The sequence below is a fragment of the Camelus dromedarius genome, chromosome 10 (assembly GCF_036321535.1).
Source record: "Camelus dromedarius isolate mCamDro1 chromosome 10, mCamDro1.pat, whole genome shotgun sequence".
NCBI lineage: Eukaryota > Metazoa > Chordata > Mammalia > Artiodactyla > Camelidae > Camelus > Camelus dromedarius.
This window is the reverse complement of record NC_087445.1, coordinates 73,497,162-73,506,598: the sequence shown is the minus strand read 5'-3', so window position 1 is coordinate 73,506,598 and position 9,437 is coordinate 73,497,162. Positions and strand designations below refer to the sequence as shown.

At 47.4% G+C, this 9,437-nt stretch overlaps 1 protein-coding gene across 2 annotated transcripts in view; it reads right to left on the bottom strand.

The window, feature by feature from the left end:
• Positions 1 to 785: 785 nt before the first annotated feature.
• NCS1 (neuronal calcium sensor 1) overlaps positions 786 to 9,437 on the bottom strand; it is a 50,604-nt gene continuing 41,952 nt past the window's right edge. Inside the window, exons 8-9 of one of the 2 annotated variants that reach the window (XM_031450698.2) lie at positions 8,682 to 8,710; positions 786 to 4,459 (exon numbers count right to left, since the gene is read on the bottom strand). The gene's annotated coding sequence lies outside the window, so the exon portion shown is untranslated. The remainder of the gene's footprint in view (positions 4,460 to 8,681; positions 8,711 to 9,437) is intronic. The other variant, XM_031450697.2, reaches the window with a different exon arrangement.

Genomic DNA, 9,437 nt, shown 5'->3' with positions numbered 1-9,437 from the left:
AAAGGGTCTGACAGGAGAAAGAAGAAACCTAACATGAAACAAAAAAAGAACAGAAACAGACAAAGCAACAGGTCCACACAAGGGAGGCAAAGACAAGTCTGGAAGCGTGTTTAATTGGCGAGACATGGACAACATACAACGGGAGCACGAGAAGAGGCCTGGCCATGCTATGTGGCCCCGTCCACCCCAGGGCCTCGCCCTGCCCTGCCCACACCCCCAGGGCAAGGGCCTGCCCCTTCCCCAGAAACACACACCAGCAGATGCAGACAGGTCAGCACCCCCAAAAGAGGCTCAGAGGGGCAAACAAAGAAAACCACCAACCAGGAAACATTGCTTTTTTTTTTTTTTGCCAAGAGTTGCCCAAATTCCTTTCCAAAGCTGCAGGCTCTGGGGGGAGGCACCATGAGAATTCAGATGGCACACTGGCCTCTCACCTTGGCCAAGGGCTCTGATGACTCTTCTCATAGCTGCTCCCCACGATGGCCGTCAGGTGGGCTGAGGAGAGACTCTCTCCCATTGGACGGATGGAGAAACTGAGTCCCAATGAGCAGAAGTGACTTGCCTAGAGTCCTGGAGACAGCTGGTCACTAAGTCAGACTGGGAGCCTGTGGTCTTCTCCGGGGTCATGGATCAACTTCGAAGACACAGGGAAAATGGAAATGTACAGCCTGGAGGGTGGGGGGCGGGGGTGGGAGTTGGGGGAAGGATTCTGCTTTTGTCCCAGTCATGGGGAGCAGACAAAGCCTGAGATGCCTAGATGCCAAGACAGAAGATGGGACCAGCTGTTTATTCAACAAAAGCCTTTTATTCATTCAAAAATCAACCATTGGGTTTATTCCGCAGATATTAAAAAAGGAGGGGGCAAGACTTCCCATCACAGTGCCCTTATGCTAATTCATTTGCTATCCCTGGGGCAGACCTAGAAGAGGGGCGTCTGGGACACATGCTGCCAATAAGGTGGGGCTGGAAGCCCAGGGCCTGGGTGAGATCAGAGCCCCTTCCACACCTCCCCGTCTGCAGTTCGGGTCGTTTGGCTGGTCAGAGCCCCCAAATGCCTTTACAGATCATCACCACCAGGAGGCGCTCCCACGTTCCCTTCGATCCCTTAGAAGCTGAAACCACTAGGGAACAGCGAAGTTTTCCACTAGGCGAGCAATGGGGCTTTCTCCAGAGCAGAGGCTGCCTCGTCCCAGGGGGCTCTGGAACCCCACCCTTCCCCAACCTCCCAGAAAAGAGACAATGTTCTTGAAAGCCCAGGTGCAGCTGTTGTCTTGAAAGTGGGCTGTCAAAATGAAAACCATTTCAGGGCAAGAGGAGGACATTCACGCTTGCCTTGACCTATGCTAAACATTGCCTGGTTAAATACTGGGAACTCATGACATTCTCCTACATACCATCAACACAGAGTTGGGAGTGGATGCTGGGAGGAAGAGGCCAGGGCTGCTGCAGAAGGGCTGCCCGAGGCTGGTCCCTGTTCCTGGGAGGGGGAACGAGGGTCAGCAGAGGGACTAAGAGCCTGGCTTCTGGCTGGTCTGGAAGCCCCGGAGAGCAGCAGCTGATGGAGCTGAGCCTGGGGCAGGAAACGGTGCTGGGGAGAGAGGCCTGCAGGCTGCTGAGGGCTCCGAGGGGGCTGCAGCTGGAGGCCTGGTGACAGGAGGGGATGGAACTGTCCCCACCAGCAACCTCGGGCAAAAATGGCTAGTGTCCAGCACCCTGCCAAGAAGGGTGGCCCTTCCGGCAGCTCTGGACCGTCTCCGGGCATGGGTCCAAGGTACTGCCTGCTAAGGCCGGCAGTCACACCTGCGGCTCTAAAGCAAAAGGCCAAAAGGCGAGAAGGTTGGGGGAAGGCTCTGAGCACAGCTCCCTAGATGCCTGGGGATCCAGGCCTCAGCTGGAGGGCCCACGTGCTTCACTCTGGATCATCCTCAGCCACAAGCCCTTTGTTCTGATGCCTCCAGGGCAGGCTGCACAACAGCTCCTGCCCGCTGGCCCAGAAAGGCAAATCAAGGCTCAGGCGGGGGCCAGAGAAGGGATTGGACCTGGGGATAGACCCCACTCTCCTCCCCTCCAGCCCCAAGCCACCAAGTTCCTCTCCTGCCTGGGGATCCTAGGTCAGAGCCAGGCTCAGGAACTGCAGGATTTGGTGGTGATTCCTGGGCCTCCTTGGCCAGGGATCTGAGCAGGAAGGTGACCGTAGGGGCCCCAAGAAGCCAGGCTTCAAAGTCGCCTGTAAAAATGGCACTGCTGCTCCCAACCCCATAGGATCAAGGGGGCTTCCAGGGGAGACAGAGTGCAGCCAAAGGGTCTGTGAACACAAGAAGGGAGAGGCGGGGGCTGGCTGAGCAGTCCAGCCTGCAGGAGTGGACATGCCAGCCCCACACGGGCAGACGGCAGTCTGGCAGAAGGTCTGCTGGTTGAGGGTTAATGAGCAGAAGAAGCTCTGGTCTCCTGGGAACGTGCAAAGTAGAGATCAAGGACAATTCAAAGTGGGAGCTGAGGGCCAGCTCCTCCTCTCCTGGGGCCGGGATGAGCAGGGAGAGACAGTCTGCCGACTTTGCAAAGAAGCAGCAGGGATTCTCGACTCCAGTCTGGCCCTGAACAGTCTGGGAGGCTGCTTCTCACCCCAGAAGCCTTCCCTGGGTTAGGATGGGTTCTGGCCAAAAGGATAGCTCAAGAGTCCAGGACGAACCAGGAAGCACGTGGGGAGGGACAAGGTGTGTCACCTGACCCCACACACCACAACCACTGGCTGCGGTGTCCCTGAAGATTTGTGCCAAGAGACAAGAGAGTGACTCAGACAGTCCCTGTGTCTGCTGGGGTCTGGAAACTTAGCCACAGACCGCAGAATCACCAACTGCAGGAAACCCCAGCTCAGAATTAGCAACAGCATGGAAGAGTCTTCAGATCCAACAGCCCAGGCCTCCTGGCTCTGCAGCCGGGGGAGCTGGGGCCCAGACAGGGCAGGGGGTTGCCCACAATCACAGAGCCAGGGCCAGCCTCGGGCTCCCGGCCTCTGGTCCAAGGTTGTCTGACTTTTATGGTGACAGTTTGAGGCTGCCCCGTCTCAGTGGCAGGCAGAGCTAGAACCTTCCAGTGAGCAACATGGCCCAAGAAGCTACCTGAATGGGGTTGTGTGCAGCCTTTCTCTCCCCCATCCCTCCTGGCTTTTGAGCTAAAAGAAGGAAGGGAGGAAGGATATTGTCCCGAGGGGGCGGGGCGGGGGCCGAGGCAGGCAGGAAGGCGGGAAGGCAAAATGAGCGACTATTTTCACCAGCCACCGAGGAGGGAGAAGCAGCCTTTACACCTGCTCACGCCCTTTTCACTCTCTCCTTAGGGACTCAGTCCCCCTCCTCCCAGCTCCCAGTCTCAGCTTAAGCCTCGACATTCCCCACGCCGCTGCACACACTAAAGCAGGAGCTGAGAAACCGAAAGATGTCCCTTGTTTGTCCTCAGGAAAGATGTTCCGGACCCAGAGGAGGACACGGGACAGAGAGATAGGTGAACAGGAAGCAGAGAAAATGAGATCCCAGAAGGAGGCATTCGGGCCAGAGGGAACAGTGCATTTGCCATTTAAGAAACCCACCTTTCCCTGCTCCAAACATCGAGCACGGTATCTGAACCAAAGCTAAAAAAAGAACTTTTTGGCTTCTCGGCCGCTGCAGGCCACCATCCTCCCAAGAGCGCTGAGCAGGGGGTCAAGGGCGTGCACGTGTAAACGGTGGGCCCCGCATCCCTGGGAGCGTTGGACACATGAGGCAGCAGCAACAGTTAACAACCAATAAATAAAAGATATCAATTATATATGTATAAAAAAAAAAACCTCACTTTCCCCACGAAAAGCACAATACTGTTATCACAGAAAAATCATCATCGTAATCAGTCATCCTAGCCACGCAGGTGGTTTTGCAGCTGGAGGATGGGACGACCAATCGCGTTAGGCAGGCGGGGCCCCGCCCACCGAGCCCCCGCCCCGCCCCCGCGGGACTCCGCGGCCTCTCCGGCTTCGAAGAAGGAGGCGGGAGGCAGAGTTCTCTGACATCCCCCAGGCCTTCTCCCTGTGGTCAGTCTGATTCTTCTAGGACAGAAGGTAGTTTTTTTTTTTTTTTTTTTCTTTTTCAATGTCTGTTTGAAATAAAAAAAAAAATAAGCACACACGCAGAAGAGCAGGAGGGACCGAGGGGCTGCCTGCGAAGCAGCCGAGTCCTTGGTTCTGCAGAGGGCTGGAGCCTTTTCCCATCCGTGCTGCTGTTTTCCAGACAAGCAGAGGTTGTTGGCAATTGGCGCCAGTGGCTTCAGGCGGCGGGTGGGTGTGGGGCAGGGCAGAGGCGAGCCGGGCCTCGCGGTTCCAGGGCAGCCCGGCTGGGGGTGGATGCGGAGAGAGGCTGGGTGGACACGGGAGAGTGAGGTTGGGGCTGAGGTGGCCTCATGGCACGGGAGGAGGTGAGTGGTACCCGGGCATCTGGAAGACACAAGGAGGTGTGGCGGGTTCAGAGTTGGCTGCCAGGGGGACAGAGCTGCCAAGAGTCAATTAGGGGACAAGGTGGCATGACATGTCACCAGTCCTAGAAAGGGGCACATCCTCTCACCCACACATTTGGTGCTTAGTATTTGTCCCTAAGGAATCAATTAGATGTTTACTACAGGATCACCTGTAAGAGCAAAATTAAAACGGAGGGAGCAACTCAGTGTCCACTCTCTGGGGATGGCCTAGATAAATGAGGGCAGGGCCATAGGGTAAACTAGTTTGCAACCATTAAGAACAGTGTGGCCAATAAGCACATGAAAAGATGCTCAACAGAATTCGTCACCAGGGAAACACAAATCAAACCACAACGAGACACTACTTCACATCCATTAGGATAAAACCAGAAAATAACAAGTGTTGATGAGAATGTGGAGAAACTGGAACCCTCAACCGTTGCTAGTGGGAATGTAAAATGGTGCAGCTGCTATGGTAAACAGTTTGGCAGTTCCTCAAAAATTTAAACACGGTTACTATATGACTCAGCAATCCAACCCCTAGGTATATCCCCCCAAAATTGAAAACAGGTACTCAAATCCATATACACTGATGTTCATGGTATCATTATTCATAATTGCCCAAAGGTGGATACAACTCAGATGTCCATCAATGGATGAATGGATAAACAAAAGGTGATTTAGCCACACAGTGGAATACTATACAGCCCTGAAAAGGAACGAAGTATTGCTACACACCATAACACGAGTGAAACTTGATAACCTGATGCTAAGTGAAAGGAGTCAAACATAAAAGGCCACATATTATATGATTCTATTTATATAAAACATCCAGATCAGAGACAGAAAGTAAATGATGGTTGCCAGAGGCTTGGTAAGAATGAAGTGGGGGAGGGGAAGAAACTCCTAAACAGTTATGGAGTTTTATCTTGGAGTGAGGCCAAAGTTCTAGAACTAGACAGAGGTGATGGTTGCACAACACTGAATGCACTAAATGCCAGTGAACTGTTCACTTCAAAATGGTTAATTTTATGTTATGTGAATTTCACCTCAGTAAATTTTTTTAAAGCAGCAGCACTGGGGACGGTCATCTCTGTTACTGTCTGCGCCACCCCCAGATCCTTCCCACAAAATGCTCCATTCCTGTGTTTCAATCCAATGTCCTGCTCCCCACTGGACAGGGTAGGTGTTGGATCGAAAGGGGGCCATTTTCCTGCTTTGTGTGCAATGACTTAATAATACTGTCTGGACTAACCAGAAGCTATGTGGAGGGCCCTGGGGGAGAAGGAGGGCCCTGTAGGACCAGAGCTGGGGTGGCCATTGTGGTGCAGTTGCCAAGGGAGAGAGAGGCCAGAGCACCCAAGGGAGAGGCTTGGGTCCTCTCAGCCTGCCAGGTCCCCCTGCCAGCCCCAGGAGGTTCGGTTGAGTCTCCAGTCACATTCCTTGCCTTCCACGGCAATCTGTGAACTTTTGTGATCTGCAGTATTGTGTCTGCCGGTGAAAACTGCAAACATGATGAAACTCATCAAACGCATTTAAATCCATAAATTGATAATGACATATATTTTTAAAACTTCACCTCTAAAGGATGTTAGAAATCCAACTCATTTTGAAAACTGATCAAGGGGGCAGGGTATAGCTCAAGTGGTAGAGCGTACGCTTAGCATACATGAGGTCCTGGGTTCAATCCCCAGCACCTCCATTGAAAAACCAAACAAATAAATAAACCTAATTACCTCCCTCCTGCCAAAAAAAAACCCAACAACAACTGATCAAGAATCAAGGGTCCACCCCTTTACAACTAAGCCTCAGAGTAATCAACAAGTTGATGAGGAGCAGTTTCCCTTGGTGGACGTAACCCAGCCAACCATGAAGGGAAGACCATTGCAGAATATCACCATTTTGCACCACCTAATGGATGAATGGGTCAAGGCACCAAATCATCAATGGCTGCTGACATCACTGATGTCATGTGCACCTGGTGGATACCCACAACCCCACTCAGGAGATGTTCTCGCCCAAAGTGGACCAAACCCAATGCCAAGCCAGCCTGCAGCTCTAACTGCCATTTCCAGGAAGAACAGGGGACAGAAGAACCTGTTAACGTCACCCTGGGGCACATTCAGCAAACTCCAGACTGCAGGGAACTCTATTGAATGTGCTTTTGAACAAACAGCAAGAAGGAAAGGAAAGGGGGAAAACTTACAGATTCAAATAAACTTATAAGACCTATCAACCAGTTGCCATCTGTGGACATTATACAGATTCTGATTCCAATAAACAAAGTGAAAAAAACAGACAATGGGGAAACTGAAATATCAAGTGCAAATAGGAGCATATTAAGGAATTTTTTTTTGTATCATGGAATTTTTAAAGAATCATTTCTTATAGAGATACATTTTGAAATATTTATGTATGAAATGATATGATGCCTTGAATTTGCCTCAAAATAACCCACTGTGTGTGGAGGGGGAGGTCGGGGGTGGGAGGGTAAAAATGGTACAAGATTGCCGTGAATCGGTGAGTGTGAAGCTAGGTGATGGGTACATGGAGTTACACATTCTGTCTACTCTTGCATGAGAATATTTCCATAATTAAAATTGTTTTAATCCACCCCTAAATTCCCGACAATCTAAATGTCCCACACCACAAGACTGGTTAAATTATGGCCCAGCCATAAATGGAATACTATGCAGCTATTAAAAATGATGGTCTCTAACAAAAATTTAGTGATGCAAAAAATATGCATGATCTCAGTTCCTGACGAACCCAGTGAATTATCTAACAGTAATTTATCTAAGAATTATGATACATCAGGAATCTGAGAAGGCAGATAATTCACAAAAATGACAGAACACAAACTGGATATAATTACTATCAGGCAGGCTCTAATAAGAAGGCCCAAGAAAAGGGGAGGGCAATTTTTGGTACAAGCTATAGAAAAGTGGCTCTTGTCATCCTGAAAATCTTGTCGTGGAAATAAAACTACACCTTCTTGGCCATCACGTTTCTGGTGAGGGTAAGATATATGTCCACATAAATTGTATTAAGGAAAACTGACGTGGACACAACAGGATATGAACTTTAAGCCAAATTGGGTAAAACACATTAAAAATCTCTTTTCTTAGTGTTGAGTCTCCAAAAGAAAAAAAAAATAAATGTTTCCTATAAGCTGTTCATTAAGAAAAAAGTCAACAACGTATGGTTATGAACTCATTGTTGCTGAGGAAATATATACACATGTATCTTCATAGAAAGCTGTGAGACAGAAACAAAGAGGGTAATTCAAACATAACCACACATTTTTAAGAAATTAATTATACTGCACAACTTTTTCTTGGAGGGGATACATCAAGAACCTATGTTTGTACCAATTTTCTATGGCCTAGAGGAAACAGAGCAGCTGTCATGTGACAGTTGCCAATGAGGCCACTGGTGGTAATTCACAAAAGGGGACTCTGAAAAATTAGACAACAGATCAGAATGTACCAGGGGGCCCAGAGCTGCACACTGAGCATTTCCAAGATTATAGAAATAACTGTCACATTTCCTTTACAAATTGGTTTGATTATATGTTCCTATGTGACCTAGTTACTGAGTATTAAGTGTTTGGAAGTGTTCAATTCTTTTTGAATCACTGTAGACACAAAATGTTCACAGTGGTTATATCTGGGTTGTATATGAAGGTTTTTTCCAAATGAACTTTTTTATTGAGGTGTTCTTTTCAAATATATTATCTAATATCTCCTCAATGAAAAAGGATTTCTCATGCAAAATAATAATATTAGAAGCTTCAAAACAGGCCTCCTAAATAAAATGTCAGCAAATCAAATCTGATAGTACATAAAAACACATCATAGGTGGATTAGCATTCAAAAATCAATCAGTGTAAGTCATCATATTAACAACAAAAAAGGGAGAAAAGTTATATGAGCATCTTGATAAATGCAAAAAAAATTTGATGAAATTCAACATCATTCTTAATTTTTTTAAAAAAAAAAAGTGCTATAGCAAATAGCAAGCTAAAAAAGAAGAAAACTTCCTAAATCTGATAAAAATTTATCTACAAAAAGACCTATAACAAACATCCTAATAGTAAATTATTGAAAGCCTTCCCCCAAGACCAAGATACAAACATCCTAACCAACAGTAAATTATTAAAAGCTTTCCCCCAAGACCAAGAGTGAGACGAGAATGCTTACCTTCATTATGCCTATGTGATTGCAGGGCTCTGCAAGGAAGCAAGAAAAAAAAAAAAGAACAAAAGGCAGAAGGATAGGAAAGGAAGAAATAAAATGCAGACAATTGAAAAGAATCTAAGGCAGACTCTAAAGATTTAATAAATGAAGTTAGCAGGACCATGGATATATGATCAATAAACAAAAAACAATCGAATTTCTATAAACCAGAAACAAATGGAAAATACCATTTTTAAATTACTACTTAAAATGCCATCAAAAACAACAAATATCTAGGAATAAGCCTACTAAAAGAAGTGAAAGATCTTTTAGCTAAAAATAGTAAAAATATGATAGAGAAAAAAATTTTAAAGACCTAAATAAACAGAGAGCTATACCATCTTCATGGATTGGAGGATTCAACATTATAAAGATGCCAATCCCCGCCCCCAAATTGAACTGTAGATTCAACTCAATCCCAATCAAAATCCCAGCTTGTGTGTGTGTAGACATTTATAAGTTGATTCTAAAACTGATATAGAAATGCAAATAGGAGGAGGAGGATACAGCTCAGTGGTAGAGCACATGCCTAGCATGCACAAGGTCCTGGGTTCAATCCCGAGTACCTCCATTTAAAAAAATCAATCAATCAATCAATCAATCAATCAACCAACCTAATTACGCCCCCCCAAAAAAAGAAATGTGAATAGTCTAAAGTAGCCAAGGCACTCTTGGGAAATAAAAGTGATGAGATCTTGCTTCCCAAGATCAGGTTGTAAA